This window comes from Lepidochelys kempii, chromosome 22, assembly GCF_965140285.1.
Source record: "Lepidochelys kempii isolate rLepKem1 chromosome 22, rLepKem1.hap1, whole genome shotgun sequence".
NCBI classification, from domain to species: Eukaryota; Metazoa; Chordata; order Testudines; family Cheloniidae; genus Lepidochelys; species Lepidochelys kempii.
The window spans coordinates 14,883,834-14,901,638 of record NC_136401.1 but is presented as its reverse complement, the minus strand read 5'-3'; positions in this window follow the sequence as shown (position 1 = coordinate 14,901,638).

Here is a 17,805-nt window from a genome sequence, read left to right as displayed (position 1 = left end):
TTCTTCTCTAGCCCCTTTTCTTGGTGAAGGGGTCAGAGCAGACTAAAGGAGTCCTAACTGCCCAGCCGGGGAGAACTCCCCCAACACACAAAAGAAAGACAACCGCAGGCTGTTCTCCAAGACAGCCTCAGAAGCCCAATGACAGGAAGGTATGTGCCTCTATTCGGCATGTTTCATAACAATATTTCATGAAACACATGATTGTCTGTTGATTTACAAGCAAAAGATTATGTATGTAGGCATGCATGCACATATGTATCAGCCCACATGGATGAGAGACTGATGCAAAGAAGTCGACAAGGATCTTGTTTTCTGCACGTCAATGAAAGAAACTAGGACGGAGTCTCTCCCAGTTGTATACCGATGGAACTCCACTGATTGCTATGGAGTTAATCCTGATTTACACCATCATGATATCAGACTCAGGTTTATTATGCACAGGGTATGAGCCATTCAGAGCCCATATGAGAGAGAGATTTCAGTGCAATGCTTTCTACACCTGCAGCAAATTCGGATCACATTTCACTGTCACCCACATCTTTTCAATCCATGATATTGACCATTAAGATAATCAGATGAGTTTGTAAGGCAGAGCTGGGAGAGCCCTGAAATCCTCCATGTTTTTGTTTCTATGGAAACGATTCCCTTGGCATCCCCCGTCTATGTTCAGTATTCCTGTCTGGCTCTGTTTGTCTCACCAAAAAATCCAAGCCTCTTTCAAATATTCAGTTGGGAGGGGCTAAGCTTTACTCATCAGTCTTATTATTGTACAGCATTTTTCATGTGTTTATCCACAGAAAAGGGACAGTTTGGGGCCTGGCATGGCACTGTCCCAAGCCTGATGAGGAGGGACCACATATAAGGGTGAGAGGAGAGTTCAGTTACCAGAGTCACATTCACTATCTGGCCTCTTTGCTGCAACTGGCAATAAGACTGCAAATTAGTGCTAATTGTGAGGAGGACATTTTCAGCCAGTAGAATCTCTCAGTCCAGTCAGAACACTAAAACCAGTAACAATAACTGACACACATAGTGACTTCCACTGAAAGGGAACCACATCCTAATCTCCTAACTTGATTCGTATTCCCTTGACCGCTTCATGCATCTCTGAAATGCAGCTGCTTTTGGGGTGCCAGGCAGCCTTTGAACATCACAGAGCAAGGCTACAGAATACTTTAGGACAGTGAGTGAAGAATTTCTTATTCAGTTGAAACCAGAATTTAACTGCTCCTTTGGAAGTTGGCCAGGACACTTCAGTTAACGACCATACTTTTGTGAAAAGTACCATGTCCCGAGCAATGGAGATTCTATCACTTCCTTCCTGAGATTATTCCACAGCCCCACAAACTTCATTCTTAGGAAAAATTTCCAAAGAGTAAGCCTATATTTTCAATTGCTCAGTTTCACCTTAATCCTGTCCCCTTGAATGACCCTAAACAATTCCTTCCCCCTCCTTGCTGTTTATGTGATGGCTGCCATCTTGGCCAACACACTAGGGATGGAACTGGGGACCTCCAAAGCTGAAAGCATGAACTGCTACAACTTGAACAAAAGAGCCAAACTCTCTACTTGGGTCTGTACCAAACCCCTGTCCTTCAACAGAAGTGGCACAGAGGGGGACACTATAAGACACACACTCACCAGAGGATTACATTTGCAATCTTCCAATACACACACATTGTTACCTCCCCTAACAAGACTATGCCTATACTAGGCTTTTTTTCCTTAAATTTCCACTGTTGCTACTAGAGCTGGTTAAACACACACACACACAGAGATTTTTTTAATAATTCTTCTATCAAGATTTAGATGAAAAATATTGTGAAATGTATAAACTTTGAAATGTTTCAAATGGCTCTACTTGCTACCTTTGTTGTAGGTCCACAGGTATTAGCAATAGTGGAAACACTAGTGTAGACAAAATGCCAGGTAGCCTTCTGGATTTTAACCATCATGGATTCCAACCTTGCTCAGAGAAGGTCTAGACATCTCGAGGCTAAAGACACAGGTTCCCTATCTAAACTAGAGCTGCCATTTTTTGCTCCTACCAGTTAAAAAAAGGCTAAGGGCCACATCCTCACCTGATGTAACCTGTCAACTTCTTCATTGGCTTCAATGGTGCTATGGCAAGTTACACCAGTCGAAGATCTCGGCCTAAAAGTCTACTTTAAATAAAAATCCCTAGGTGTAAACAAGGCCAGGAATTTTGAATTCTTTGCTCAGGAAAAGTCCATTGACTTGCAGTAGTCAATGCATCATGAAGCCATAAATTTGCAGTACTTTTAATTTTTCTGTGTGAGTTCCTACCGTCCCTTATTTTTGTTGCTTTTCTCTGAATGCCCTCCAATTTACCACACAGTATATACTGCATTACATCTGAAAAGGCAAAAGTATGGCACACAGAAGCTCATTTTAAAATTCTGTAACTCCATTTCTTGGGAAGGTTTCTGAGACACACCGGGCTACAAATGAAGAATGTATGCCCCATAGATCTGAATAATTTGAAAGTATTTTCTGTGAATAAATCTACTCAGTGCTTTCTTGATCTGTACCGTCTTCTGCCATAGGGGTATAACATAAAAATACTTCAAAGGCTTTAACAAATTCCCTCAAGATGTAATCTTCAGCATTTCAAAAGTTAAAGACAATGTTTAAAGTGATCATGATGTATTTCCAAGGTACAACCATTCAGCAACTCCTGTTCACCCGTTTTCTGAGCCAGAAATTATACCATATATGTAACTTTGGTGAACATCTTGTCTATAGAGAAAAGGAGTACTTGTGGCACCTTAGAGACTCACAAATTTATTTAAGCATAAGCTTTCATGAGCTTCAGCTCACTTCATTGGATGCATCACTTCATCGATGAAGTGAGCTGTAGCTCACGAAAGCTCATGCTCAAATAAATTTGTGAGTCTCTAAGGTGCCACAAGTACTCCTGTTCTTTTTGCGAATACAGACTAACATGGCTGCTACTCTGAATCTTGTCTATGTTACAAATAACAACATTAAACTGAACCTGGTGGTTTGTATTTACTTTTGCTTATTATCTTTAAATAAAGCAGGCAATACCTTGTATCCAAAGACCTCCAAATGTTAAAAATGTTTAGACTTGGATTCAGCACCATATTTCCACAGTGAGCCAAAACGAGAGCTCAGATCTAACATTCAGCTTTGCACTTTGGTCCCACCTCTAGCATGAATACAATCTTTATTTTTAGTTTAAAGCCAAATGGCAGTTTTGAAACTGATGATCTTGGCTAAATCCAGGGTTCTTAATATCATCCAAACTGTTTTATATCAAACTTCCCTTAACCGTGGCATATTTAGTGAGAATGCAGATGATCAATTGCAGTCTGCCTTGCATGGTTAACTCAATCAACAAAGTACTAATGACTCCAGCATGTTGCAGCTTTTTTGGTTAATGAGAACCTTACTGACCAGATTTTTCCCTTTCTCCCAGGATCAAATGGCAATATGGAACAAGTTCTGGTAAACTGTAACAGCCTAAAGGCAAAATGCTGACCACCAACGGCAGGACAAGATCTGATAGATGGATGGTCCCATTTTTACGAATTGTTCAATTTCTGGTGGTGGCTGTCCAATGCAACAGAAACACTGAGAAGCGTGGAGCTGTGCTAAGTCCACGGGGCTACCTTGGTGTACATAGTTCTGAGGCCGCAGCCTTTTGTTTTCTGGGAAATGAGTCTTTAAGTTTCCAAGAATTCTCCCAGGTGGTAGAGCTCAGCAGCCATTTTCTATGCAGCTGTACAGTAGGAGACATTCAGGCTGTGCTCCCCTATTCGTGAAGACTGCACTTGTGTACTTTGTGTTGTTGCCCTTTTCCTTAATCTAAAATAAAAGTCATTTGGGTGTTTTGCATATGGAACTATAACAGCTAAATATGCCCTAAATTAAATGTAATGCTTATCACAGAATTGCAGGAGTGAGAGGCGGACAACAGCCCACCAGGGGTTCTCGCGTCCATTCCCGACCCAAAGCCCATGGAAATCAATGGAAAGAATCCCATGGACTTCAATGGGCTTTAGAGCAGGGCTCAATTTCCTTACAAGAGATCCTCAAGTATGCTTTTCAGTGACTCACATGATAAGTTTTTCACCACATTCTTATGGGAAACAATTCCACAGTTTAATGGATCTCCCTCTTTAGGAAAAATTTCCTGCTATAGAGCAGGCCGTGTGGCCCAGCGGCTAGGGCACTGGTCTAAAATGCAGAAGATCTGTGCTCAATTCCTGAGTCTGCCCCAGATCTTCTTGGTCACTTTGGCAAGTCACTTTCCTGCTTTATGCCTCAGTTTCTCCATCTGTAAAATGGGTATTATGATGCTGACCTCTTTTGTAAAGTGCCTTGAGATCTACTGATAAAAAGCACTATGTAAAAGATCTAGTATTATTATTCATTTTAATTTTTCTTTTGCTCAATTTCATCCCATAACTCCTGGGCTTTGAAACCTCTAAATGGTTCCATTTCCTCCCTGGCTTTTAAAGCTTTCAGATAAAAAAGAATGAAAACTGAGGGTGCAACTGAGTGACAGAGAGACCAGGAAAGAAAGACAGGAAATGGTTGATCCTCCAGAAGCCACTTCTTGCACTTGACAGATTTGTTTTGACCAGCCACCTGTTAGAGAATATGCACAGATTTGGTTTTGGTCCTTCATTTTTAAGAGGGGCTTCTATGTGCTTCTCTGCTTAAAAGGCATACATTTTAAATATCAGTCAGCTAAGTCATAGCAGGGGTGCACACTTGTCTTCAGTCCTCTCCTAACAAAGTGCTCAACGCAGCTTCCAGCAATTCAGACACTTAGCGTCACCAGTCTGAAAGCTCTTTGTCTCAGGTGCAGTCTCTTCTTTTCTACAGTGGGAAATATTTATGTCCATTTTATGGCCCACTCTGGCACATCGCTCCCGTCTCTGCTGGTTCTCTGGGAGCTGGAGAAGTCAGATACTGTCCCAATACTCCTACCCTCAGGAAGCAGCATCCTCCAATCTGCAGATACAAACAACGTGGAGAGACAGAGTAGCAGTGAACTCCTCCAAACTTTGATTCTCTCTGTTGCACTGGGCAAAGTTATATTCCTGCACTAGTCACTCTCTAGCAGTGAGGGTTGGGGAGAGCCTACACTCCTTGTGGGCAGAGGAGGGGAAGACAGGGTGAAAAGAAAATAGGAGAAACAGCCAAGTACCTGATTCTCCTCTCTGTGCCCAGACACAACCAGGAGCCTGTGGGACCAGGACAAGGAGGAAGGCACCCAACTGAACCAATACTGGCAACCTTAGGTGGTAAGATTGTTCCTCATGCAATACGAGTTTCTAAAGGGAGATAGAGAATAACTCAGGATCTGACATCTACCAAACCAACAGGCATGGGAACACAGTTATCAAGGGTGACTCTGTGTTTGTATAAATGCTTCTGCTCTAGGTATAGGGAATACTGTATCCCCCCCATGGGGGTCACTACTAATTATTATTATCCACTATTTGTATTATTGTAGCACCTAGCAACCTTAATCACAGACCCAGAGCCCCATCTCCCATTCTGCTAGGCGCTGTACAAACACAGAACAATCCTGTCTTCCCCTCCTCCTATAGGCTCACAAAGACACCAGCAGGTAGGAAATTTTCAGTGGAAATTTGTTTTCGATAATTGTATTTTTTTTTTTATTTTAAGCAGCAAAAATAAATTTACAATGCAGATTCAGATCCAGAATTAAGTGACTTGAACCCATCTCTGCTTAGTGCTGGAAGACGCGAGTCATCCCCTAATAACATGGCCTAAGATAAGTGAAAGTCCCTCTTGGCTTCACTTTATTTTCCTCGGGCATCAGGAGAGTGGAGCACGCACCATCTGACCTGCAATTCCAGACAGTGGCTTCAGTACAAAATAATTTAAAGCTAAAGGAAAAGTAAATGTCACAATTTATTTAAGAATTTGAAAATATGGTCTGGGGCATTGGCAGTACCAATTTCTGTACTGTAGCCCTCCCTCATGACAAGAGTTTTGACCTCATTGTGTTCCAATGCCAGGAAAAATGGGCAATCTTGCACTCGCTGTTAAAGGGGCACAAGGATAAAGTAAGGAATAAATCGGGTAATAAAAATGTTACTCCAGCTGGGAGGAAAGATAGTCTGCAGCTAACTGGGATTTAGGTCAGGTCATGGGTTCCAATTCAGGATCTATCATTAGTGTTCCAGGTGACATTGGTCAGTGCACCCACTCACTGCCTCAATTTCCCCATTTAAAAACAGCAATAATAAATACTTACACAACACACCCGTGAAGCTGAATGTATTAATGTGTGAAATGCAAACAACCAAAAAAAGGGAGCATATTCTGTCTTTTCTGTTTGTTCAATAGACCATAGCAAATACGTGAAGAGGTACTGTTATCAAATAATGCATTCTGTACAAATTACATCTCTTGTTATACTTACAAAAGACCCAATGACAAAGAATTAAGATGGTCTTATGTTTAAGGCACTGGATTGGGACTCAGGAGATCCGGGTTCAATTACTAACTGCCACAGACCCAGTGTGTGACCTTGGGCAAGTCACTAAATCTCTCTGTGCCTCAATTCCCCTTGGTAAAATGAGGGTACTAAACCTTTCTCACATCCTTTGTCTGTCCTGTCTATCTACACTGTAAGCTCTTTGGGCAGGGAGTGTCTCTTCCTATGTATGTTTAAAAAGCCTGGAACAATAAGGCCCCCAATTTCATTTACTGTAATGCATAACAAATATATTATATATTTAATACCGGGCAGACCAAGACTTGCAGGTAACAAAGAAAAATGTACATCCAGCACTGATTGATTGCAAATTTTTAAGCAAATATGAGAGAATAAACTTAATTTTTCCTCTTGACAGTTGCTTTTGCCTATTCTGCCTTAGGAGCATAGAGGTGAATGAACAGAAGGTTCTTTGGACCAGTCGATGAAGCTAATGTCCAACAAATGACCTTTCCTCATTGCCTTATAAATACCCGTCAACTTCAGAAGCACCATCATAGTTGAACAGAGAAGCTTAAAGCCAGACTGTTCATTAGACAGCAAATTATTATCCTGGAGTCTTTAATGAATTGGCTAGAGGCCAGTCTTCCCTACAGTTTAGGCACCACTGGTAAAATGGAAAGTAGCTGTTAATTGGTTTACATGGGAGAGAGAGGTCTTTTAAGCCAAACTCTAACTAGACTGTTCAAGTGGTGATGGCATAACATACAAACTGAAATGGAGGAGCAACACATACAGTACAATCAGAGAACCTTGAAAATGAACAAAAGACAGTAATCGCTCAAGATTTCATCTATTTTATGGCATCACTAACATTCAACCAATTACAGATATTTTAATGGATATAATCATAGAAAAGATGCAGGGAGTGTTTCACATTTTAACTCCAATTTTCCTTTGTGCAGTAGGTACTAAGGACTTAGTAACTACTGAGTTACAAGCCAAATTATTATCTTCTCCAATATGTATAATGTTTGTACTTATTTCTGAAACCTGAGTTACTAGCTGCCCTTTAACAGCCTATTTTGTGTTAAGTGCCACATCATCTTTATCGTCCTGTAGCCATTTGTTATGATAATCGTTAGTAATAATCTTCTTCCGAAGTTTCCTGTTCTAAAGCTGCTATTTATAATAGCTAGAAAAAGAACTGAGAGTCCAGACTCCTGGTTCCTAATATCAGCTTTGCTGTTGACATGAGCAAATCCTTCAACGCCTCCTGCCTTATCTGTAAAATGAGGCTATGTACCTGCCCCACTGATGTGATATTGGATAGCTGAGATCCTTGGACAAAAGGTTTTGTAGCAATGTAAAGCACAGATTGTAAACTCTTTGAGACAGAGACCCTCTTTTTGTTATGTGTTATCACAATGGGGTCCTTGTCAATGACTAGGGCTCCTAGGTGCAATCGCAACACAAATAAATACAAGTAACAATCATAATAATATTGACCGTTCATAACTCAAAACTTCTGGTGAGTTAATTCCAAGCACAAACAATGTAGAGGACATACCACACTAATGTATCTGTGCAAGGAACAGGCAGAAAAGCAAGGATAACAACACCCTGTCTTTTCCAAGGGCATATACTCAGATATACTGTAGCAGAAGATTAACAAGGCATACACTTTAGACTGTAGTGAATCTATAGGGCCTGAGTCTCCATTCCAGTGTCATCACTTACACCTGGGCAAAAGATCCCGTTATGATCCAGTGCATTTTACACCCAATTTGCACGGCTGCAGATGAGGACACAATGTCCCAGCCCGTGGTGAATCAGGCTACGAATGCCTCAAGCCAGTGGCACAGTGGAAATAAAAACCTGTGGGTGCTTAGCTGTAGAAAGCTAGGGCAAGAGGTGAATAAGTGAAAGTAATTTTTTCTGCTCCCTCCCCCACCAAATAAAAGCCTGAGGAGCCCACACCTGATTATCTATTTTTATTATTAATCATATTTATTATGGTCATGCCTAGGGACCACCCAAGAAAGGGGCCCCATTATGCTAGACACTGCACAAAACACCAAGCAACAGACAGTTCCTGGCCTGAATAAAAAAGTCAAAAGGTGCCTAAAACTGTCAGAAGCATTAACTGCTATTATTAATTATTATTATTATTAACCCATCTTGCATGCTAGCACACGACAGTGAATCTCCTGAAATAAGTGTGATAGCTATCCAGCTAAAATTGCCAGAACACTTGCAAGCTTGGAGCCATTTGTCACTGAGTCATGGAAACAGCAACACGTTTTATAGAAGTGGTTAGAAAAGAAAAAAGAAAAAAAAAAGAAAAGAGGCTATGTGACTATATAAGTAGGGATCTACGTTACACATTAAAACTATATTAGTCGTGTAGCAGGGACTTAGTAGCCCTGATGTGGACTATACCATCTCCGATTAAGGAGGCAGCATGTCTAATAGTTAGAAAAGGGGACGAAAACAACGTGGAGTCTGGTGGCACCTTAAAAATTAACAGATTTATTTGGGTATAAGCTTTTGTGGGTAAAAAACCCACTTCTTCAGATGCAAAGGGAATGGGGAGTCAGGGTGCCTGGCTTCCATTCCCAACTGTCACTGACTACATGACTGAAGACAAGTCACCCCTTTGTACCTCAGTTTTTCCCATCTGTAAAATCAGAGTAATGGTACAGCGTGGCATGCAGTCACCATTCTAGGGAATTAACAGGTATATCCCTCTAAAACTGAACCTTTGTTCTAACCGAGTCGTCTATATGCTTTTTCTACATACTACTACTTTGCACTGCTTTGGCACCATTCTCAGCAGGATCTCCCCCACTTACGCAGTAGTTAACCCTCTCAACGTCTCTGTGAAGAAGCTAAGGAACATACAGAGAAACGCAACCATCACTGCAACACACAGCCGCTGTTGAACATCACTCAGCAATGCTGCACAACAGCCTGGTGCCAGAAGTAAAGAATTGTCCTATGGCCACCTGAAATTGAAGGGGGTGTCTAAGTGTCTAAGTCAGCAGACTGTAAGAACCTGAGCTGCAGTGTAGTTCCTGAAATACCTATACTCCACCAAGCATCAGTTTGGGGCTCCAGATCCAAACCGACTCACAGAGAACAGTGCTGCTTTCTGAATTACCAATAAAAAGCCATTCATCACCTGGAGGACCCCTTATCCACCTGTTGAGCCAATGCCACCTTGCTTAGCTTGCGAGATCTGATTGGAACCACAGGACAAAGTGCTACCTGCAGGAATTCCCCTGGGCTGGAGAGGAGTCACTGATCAGCTCAGCACGGTATGCGTAATTATGGGGAACATTCCCACACGTGCTGGAACAACAGGGCTGTCGGAGCAGGCTGCTTGTGAGCAGGGTCTCTTTGTGCGACTCCCCACTTGCTGCTTTGTAAATTTAACTGAGTCGGTTTGCCTTTCATTTTAACGCATTCTTTTGATCTGTTGCTCTCCGCTTTCTTGTCTCACTGAGTTCGCTGACACGGTATAAGTCTGACAAGCCCAGACAGGCTCACCTACTTTTTTCCTTTTGCCTTGTACACGTTAGTTCTCCCGCTTCAACCAAGCATGTAAAAGCATCCGTATAAAGATAGTGCTGACAGGCCAACCAAGTGTCGTTCTCATTTGACAAAGGAGGAAAACGAGACACACACACACAGCTGTTAAATGACTTGCCCCTCAAGGAAGCACAGCAAGTCAGTGGCACTGCTGGACATAAAACCCAGGTGCCCTGAGTGTTTCCTAGTCCCGAGCTCCAACCTCTATTTTAAGATTTTATTTTGTTGCTCATCCCTGTAGTAGGTGGGCACCATCCATGTAAAAATCAATAATCTGTAGCATGGGGCACGGGTCACTTGCTGGAGGTTTCTCTGCTCCTTGAAGTCTTTAAACCACGATTTGAGGACTTCAATAGCTCAGACATAGGTGAGGTTTCTCGCAGGAGTGGGTGGGTGAGATTCTGTGGCCTGCGTTGTGCAGGAGGTCAGACTAGATGATCATAATGGTCCCTTCTGACTTTACTATCTATGAATCTAAGAAAGTCCCTAGTGGACTTTGTGGACTCTTTGGCAGTAGCCCCGCAACTTCTCCCTGTGATGTAACCCAATTCTGAACCCTGGACCTGTCCCTACAGACAACTTACATATGAGAGCAACTTTATTCATGTAAGCAGTGAGGAAGGACGGTCATGGGGTTGAGGCACTCTGCTGGCTACTCTGAAGATCAGCGTTTAATTCCCAGCTCTGCCATAATCTTACCATATGACCTTTCAGCCTTGCCAACCCATGAGTCAGGCCCCTAGAAATCAAGAGATTAGCTTAAAAATAATGATATTTTAAACATCATAAATCTGAGTTCTTACTTTTGAGGGGGTGGGGTGGGAGTTTGAGCCTTCTGGGTTCACATTTTCAAAGATTTTCTGCACAACCACAAAGGTTAGAATTTGTTTGTGAACGAATGCTAAAGTTATCACATGCGGAACTCCAAGAGTTGGGACTTCAAGAAAAACCCCAAATATTGCAAGACCCATGATACAATCAGCAAAGTTGGCAATGTGGGACCTTGGACAAGTCATTTAATGCTTGTGCCTCAGTTTCCCATCTCTAAACCTGGGGATAACATTCCCTTTGTCTGTCTTGTGATTCCGATGGTGAGCTCTTCAGGGCAGTGAAGGTTTTACACTGCGTATGCACAGCACCTACCACAACAGAAATCTTGATGGGGTCCAGATACAGGCATTTCTATGATATAATAAGAAGTAGCCCCATTGGATTACTCATGTGAGTAAAGTCACTTACATGCATATCTGTAGAACAAGCTGCAGTGATTTAATATAATTTATCCAAACTGAAATAATACAATATGTCGAAGGGGCTGTATTGTCAAAACATCTACAATTCTGACATTCAAAAGAAGCTTTAAACCATGTACAATCTTTGATTAAAAAAATACATTATTTCAAAACAATCCTAATGTCTAATGTTTGATTGGCTAGATTATTGGGCGATCCTGAACTGGTATAAGTCGCTGACATCAATGGAGCTCCACTTATTTACCCTAGTAGAGGATCTAGCAAATTATCTTGAACATATTGGCTGAAACCAAACACAAATAAATAGTGAGATCCACCCTATTCTGTGGGCAGCCCAATTCCTCCCTGTCTCCGAGTCCTCAGAGTCATAAATTAATGCATTTCATAACCAGCCTTACAAAACAGACATATGGGATTTGTACATCTGTGAAACATATGACACACTTTCTCATGTAAAATAAATAATTTTGCAAAGCATCTATCTCATAGACTTAGATTCTTAGCGACATTTAATATAGGGAAATAATCTACACTAGAAAATCAGCTGAAGTTTCAGGTTTATAAAATATTAAATGATAATCATTTGCATTATTATAGTGCCTTTCATCCCAGAAGGTCTCAACACGCTTTACACGCATTACCTATATGTGGCATTTCTAAGACTCCTAGTGCTTGATTAGTGAAGGCATACTTTTTAGGAATCACTTCCCCCATTACTGAAATGAGGCTACATCAAGACTACAACTTGATACATGAATATCAATTTAGGATAGGAAGTGGAAAATGCCATTTTCAGATGAAAACACAGGTGGAATTTAGGCAGGCAGACAGTAAATAGCCAAACTGGAATTTGACTCAGACACTGTAGTTAACAGCTAAGATTTTTAACAGGACCTTGGTTTTATGTCCCATTCAAAAGAGGAGAACTCCTGCAGCACAGTGACCCACAATACCTTGGCAGGGTTCACTGTGGTCTAGTCACTATTCGCTCAGAAAGAAGATGGACAATCATATATACAGAATTCATGAGAGTTCAATAAAATGGTTTAGCAAGCTCCCACGCAGCAGAGCCTGAACTTAGGCTGGATCAGGGTAGGTTGAGAGAAAGGCTGATCTTGTGGACAATGCACTGGACTAGAACTCAGGAGATTCTTGACTCTGACACAGACTTCCTATATGACATGGGCAACTCACTTAATCTCTGTGCCGCTGTTCCCCCTCTGCAAAATGGGAATAATAATATTTCCTCTCTTCCATCCTTTGACTTTCTTGTCTATTTAGGGTTTGAGTTTTTCAGGGCAGGGACTTTCTCTTATGTATCTGTGTACAGCACCCAGCACACTGAGACCTCAATCTACGCTAGGGCATGTAAACATAATCATCATCAGGCTCCAGCCCCCCGCTCCCAACCTCTTTTATATAATCTGTGATTCAGGCTGCTGTAATCCAAGGCATCTATGTTCATTGCAAGCATTGTGTTATGCCTGTGGTGAGGAAAGGGAGAGAGCACAACCAAATGCGAGATTGCTGCACTGTGTACACTACCATTGTTGACACGAATGGCGACTAAAATCAAGAATCACAGCTGTTGTTATAGCAGTGAAAAGCCTTATTGAGGCTGCTAAGAAGCTCATCCCCAAAAGCAGCACAACTTGTTCGCAATGGGGAATGATCATATTCTATTACAGTACACGCTGTACAGTAAAACCAGATGCATTTCACAACGTTTGGCCTAAGCCTGGGTTTGCAAAGAGAATGGTACATAAGAATTACCAAGTTGCATATAAAGCGCACACACCGAAAACAAAAAAGAGCTGAGTAAATGCTGCAAATGAGAATATTTAATAATTATACACTTTAGTATGACACCCATCACAGTAATAATTGGATGCACCGCACATGTATACCCTAGAGAAGCAAGAACCACAATGTATTCAGGAGACAGTTCCCAGCCCTGCCACTAGCCTGCTGAGTGACTCTGGGCAAGTCATGTCCCTGCTCTGTATCTCAGTTTCCCCATCTACTTATTTCCCTCTATAAAGTGCTTTGAGAACTACTAATGAAAAGTGCTATAAAAGAGCTAGACAGTATTATCATATGGCTTAGATTGAGGCAACAACAAATGGAAGTTGTGTATGCTCCTTGGGAAGTCACCGCCTTTTTCTTCTGTGTTTAGCACAATGGAATCCCGATCCCCAGTTGGTGTCTGTACTGGGTGTAACTGCAACCCAACTAAATACATTAATAGTAATCTCTCATGTATAGGGGCCTTTACTGCCCTATATGGACTGTCAAGACCAAGTCTTTCAAATATAACCGTTTAAAGAGAACAGTCCTAATTTATGGCCTGTTCTAGCTCCCACTGAAGTCACTGGGACTCTTTCCCTTGACTTCAGTGAACATTGGATTAAGCCCTTAGTGAAGCCATTCATTTGTTTCGGCAAACGGCTTAACACACTCTGGAGTGCTGAAAAATAATAACAATTAAAACTGGCCAAAATTTTCTGAATTCTGATGTCTTCTCAATGAAATTTCAGATTTTGAGAGGGGGAATAAAATTGGGAATTGTTTTTAAAATAAAATTTCCCTGAAGTTCCTCCTATTCCTCCTGCCCCCGCAATGTTTTATATTTTTTAAAATTTCAGTAAAAGTCTGCACTGATATTTTGATGGAGAGAAAAACCTTGGGCAGCTCTTCTCCAACGGTTTTAAGTGAAAAATGTGAATTTGAATTTGCTCTCAGTTATACTGGTGTAAACAAGGAGTAACTCCAGTCAAGAGAGAATTAAACCAATCCAGAACCGATGCAAGGGAGAGAAGAATCTGGCCCCAAGACGCTGTACAAAGTGACACGCATGGGTTTTAGTATTTTTCATTTAAAGTATGTGTGTTTATCTTTCTCATGGGCTTTGTAGTGACCCAAGGAGTCACTGATGAACCAAAAGACCTTTTCTTTTCAGGGTCACACTCTCTCCCTCCCTCCGTTCCTGGCTGATGGCAATACCGTGAGAAGACCAACTTTAACTAGGTCCTAAACAGTGACCGGGGGCGGGGGGAGGAGGGGGAACCCAGAACACAAATACTGAGATACTGGGAGCCTATCCACTTGGATGCCTGGTCCTAGCCACTTAGTGATATGACTCATAACTTACGTGTGTTGACAGAGTTTGTATCTGTACGTCATGTTTGCCACAAGGCAGGCAGAGAACTACAGTGAGACAGACCTGTGCTATTCTAAGAGTCTGTTTTTGTCCCCATACGCCAGGAACAGCCATCTTACCTTGCATCAAATGTCCATCTTTGCCTTCAAAATTCTCCCCAAAATTCATGCTTCCCACTCAGGTGTAGGTCTTACAGCAAAAGGCTCTTTGGAAATGCACAGGATAGTTTATCGTGAGAGATGTTTGCAACAAAATATATGTGACCGTGTGAAATGGGTTCATTGGAACCCCAAGCCAAGTGACGGTCACCTGGTTTTGTCTTGTATTACAAACCTAATCCCCATGCCAGGTTTGCTGAAAGCTTCACTGAGCTTTCAGCAATCATGGGCCAGCTTAGAACTTTGCATTGTGGTGCCCAAACAAACCCCTGGATCCAAACAACCCTGAACTCTGGATCACTTTGTATCTAATCGAAAACTTAACTCCATTGGTGGCATCACAGGAATAACTCACAGCAGTAAGGTCCAAGCCTGGTAGCAAATGTTCTCAGGACTGGTCCCTAAAGCTGTCGGATAGGCAGCACTTTTGCTTCACATGGAGCTCACTCTTTGACTTTCAGAGTAACAGCCGTGTTAGTCTGTATTCGCAAAAAGAAAAGGAGTACTTGTGGCACCTTAGAGACTAACCAATTTATTTGAGCATAAGCTTTCGTGAGCTACAGCTTACTTCATCAGATGCATACTGTGGAAAGTGTAGAAGATCTTTTACACACACCAGCAGGAGAGAGGGGTGGGGGGGGAGGTATTTTTTCATGCTTTGTGTGTATAAAAGATCTTCTACACTTTCCACAGTATGCATCCGATGAAGCGAGCTGTAGCTCACGAAAGCTTATGCTCAAATAAATTGGTTAGTCTCGAAGGTGCCACAAGTACTCCTTTTCTCTTTGACTTTAACTCTTAAACTCACGGGGCCTCTATTGGCATTCTGGGTTCGAGTCAACTCAGAATCTCCAAGCAAAACTTACTCTAAATTGCTGAGTTCCACCCAGTTGCCTGCTGAAATCATGACACACTGCCATGAATGTCACATGATTTCAATCAGAGCCAAAAAGTTCACTGCTCTTTTGCAAAGTTGAGGGAACTCACTGGGACTAAGTCGCGGTATTCAGCACTACATCTGAGAGCAAGGGCCATTATTTCAAAGGGACTACTCAGAGAGAAAGTCACTAGTCAACGTAAGCAAGGGGGACAGAATCTGCCCATAAATATTTATAAACTTGGAGCATTGGCTTTTACTCACATATCTAACGCAAATGTCATTTCATTGATTATAAACAAAAGAAAGCCAGGACAGAGAAGATTAACATTTGTGCCCATGGCATGAATAATCCTAATTACAATATTAAAATAAAAACAACTGCATATCTTTCAACCACCACCACTCTAAGCCAAAGTGAATTTTCAGCACCAAATAAAATCCAACTCCTCCACACTCCATGAAATAAATACCGATGAGTTCAAGTAGCGATGCTCAGATTAAAGCAAGCTTTAGGGAGTTCAGATCCAGGCTTTTGGTTCAAGCCCATAAACTAGACAGTTTAAAAAATGGTTTTGAAATCTAGCAAACTTTGAATAAATATTAGCCCACACAAACATCACCAAGAAGAGTTTATCCCAGAGTGATCTGCCTTATTAGTTCTATGAATTTGATTTCCCTTTTCAACCCAAACCCTACAGAATACAAACTAAGGAATTTGGGGATGGTAGGGGGCACTTTGAGATACTGGAAAGTCTGTGAGGGTTTCAGAGCTTGGATTTATATTCCACATCTTGAATTAATTGTCCCCTTCCCCACTGCCCCACTCCCCAAATCCTACAAGCATGACAGAAATAAATTAGCCAGAGGTACAGGTCACACCTTCCAGGGCACTATGTTCTGCGCAAAATCAATAGAGAAGATGGGAGTCGCAAACAGCTGAAGCAGAAGGAATGATGCATTGATGGCTTCACATACACACAAACAAAGGACTTGAGAACAACCCTAAACCCTGCTGCCTGGTGAACACAATACTCATTTATTCAACCACCTGAACCCTGAGAGCACGAGGGAAGGAGTTCAGCAAAGACACCTGTTCTTTCAGAGTCTTTACGTGTCAATGCAGGATATTTCACCACTCATTTTCTGCTAGGGACATGGCCCAGATCAAAGTCCCAGATTCAGATACCTGCAAACTTTTAGATGCAGAGGGACAACATCAGCATTGAATTTAGTCCCAAATTTTGCAGTGGGTTCCTACCTCTACAATGGCTAAACCAAAGCCCCAGAGCCCTGAACTTTGTGGGGGTTCAGATTTCCAAAGTGGAGGCAGAAATAAATGTCACAACTATTTTTCTCCGCTATAACGGGCCAAACTATAATCCTGGATCCCAAACACTCCTGAACTTTGCAGGTTCTGGCAATACAGATCGGAACCTGAATTTTGGAGCTCTAGTTTTCAGTACCTAGTTTATACTGCTGTGCTATTGACTATTCTGTCAAACTCCTTTTTGAATATAGAAGCCATTAACAGCAGCCAAAACCGGTGTTACATTCAATTTGTTATTTTAAAGCAGATAGGCAAAATCATGAAAATCACCTATGTGGCTTAGGGAAGCTTAAATCCCATCTTCAAAAATGACTTAAGCACTTAAGAGTTTAAGATCTATGGAAAGTCAATGAGACTGAGGGCCAGTTTTACAAAGGTCTTTAGGCACCTAAAGATGCAGATAGGAACCTAGTGGGATTTTCAAAAGCTCCTAAAATTGGTCACACACCTAACTCCCATTGAAAGTCCATGGGAGTTGAGCACATCTCCTGCTTAAGTGTATTGTTCTTTGGTAAGTAGAATCTAAACTTCTCCCCATATTGAAATACAATGTAACTCTGAACTGGGTACTTACTTTTATGATATCTGCGGACAACACTGTAAATGTAATTGCCTTTATCGCCACTGCAACCTGTAAAAACAAACAGATTTTTTTCTTACAGCAACACAAATAAAGCACTGAACGTTTGTATTTTGGTTATGGTCACCGCCCTATCCTATGTCCCAACAGCAATGATGTGACTATACTTTCAGCCTCTCTCTAACATCAAGAAGAAAATCAGTGTCTTCAGCTTAGACAAAGATGTCCCTGGGAGATTAGTCCCATATTGTCCCCTTCTGTCCCCTAACGTGGACAGGCTCCCTCTGACAAGGCTCCTGAATGCCCCTTGCTCCTGCTAGTCCATGATGAACTGAGATTGCTCAACTTTATTCTGATCTGCAGCAGCACTTAGAGCTCTGGCTAGTC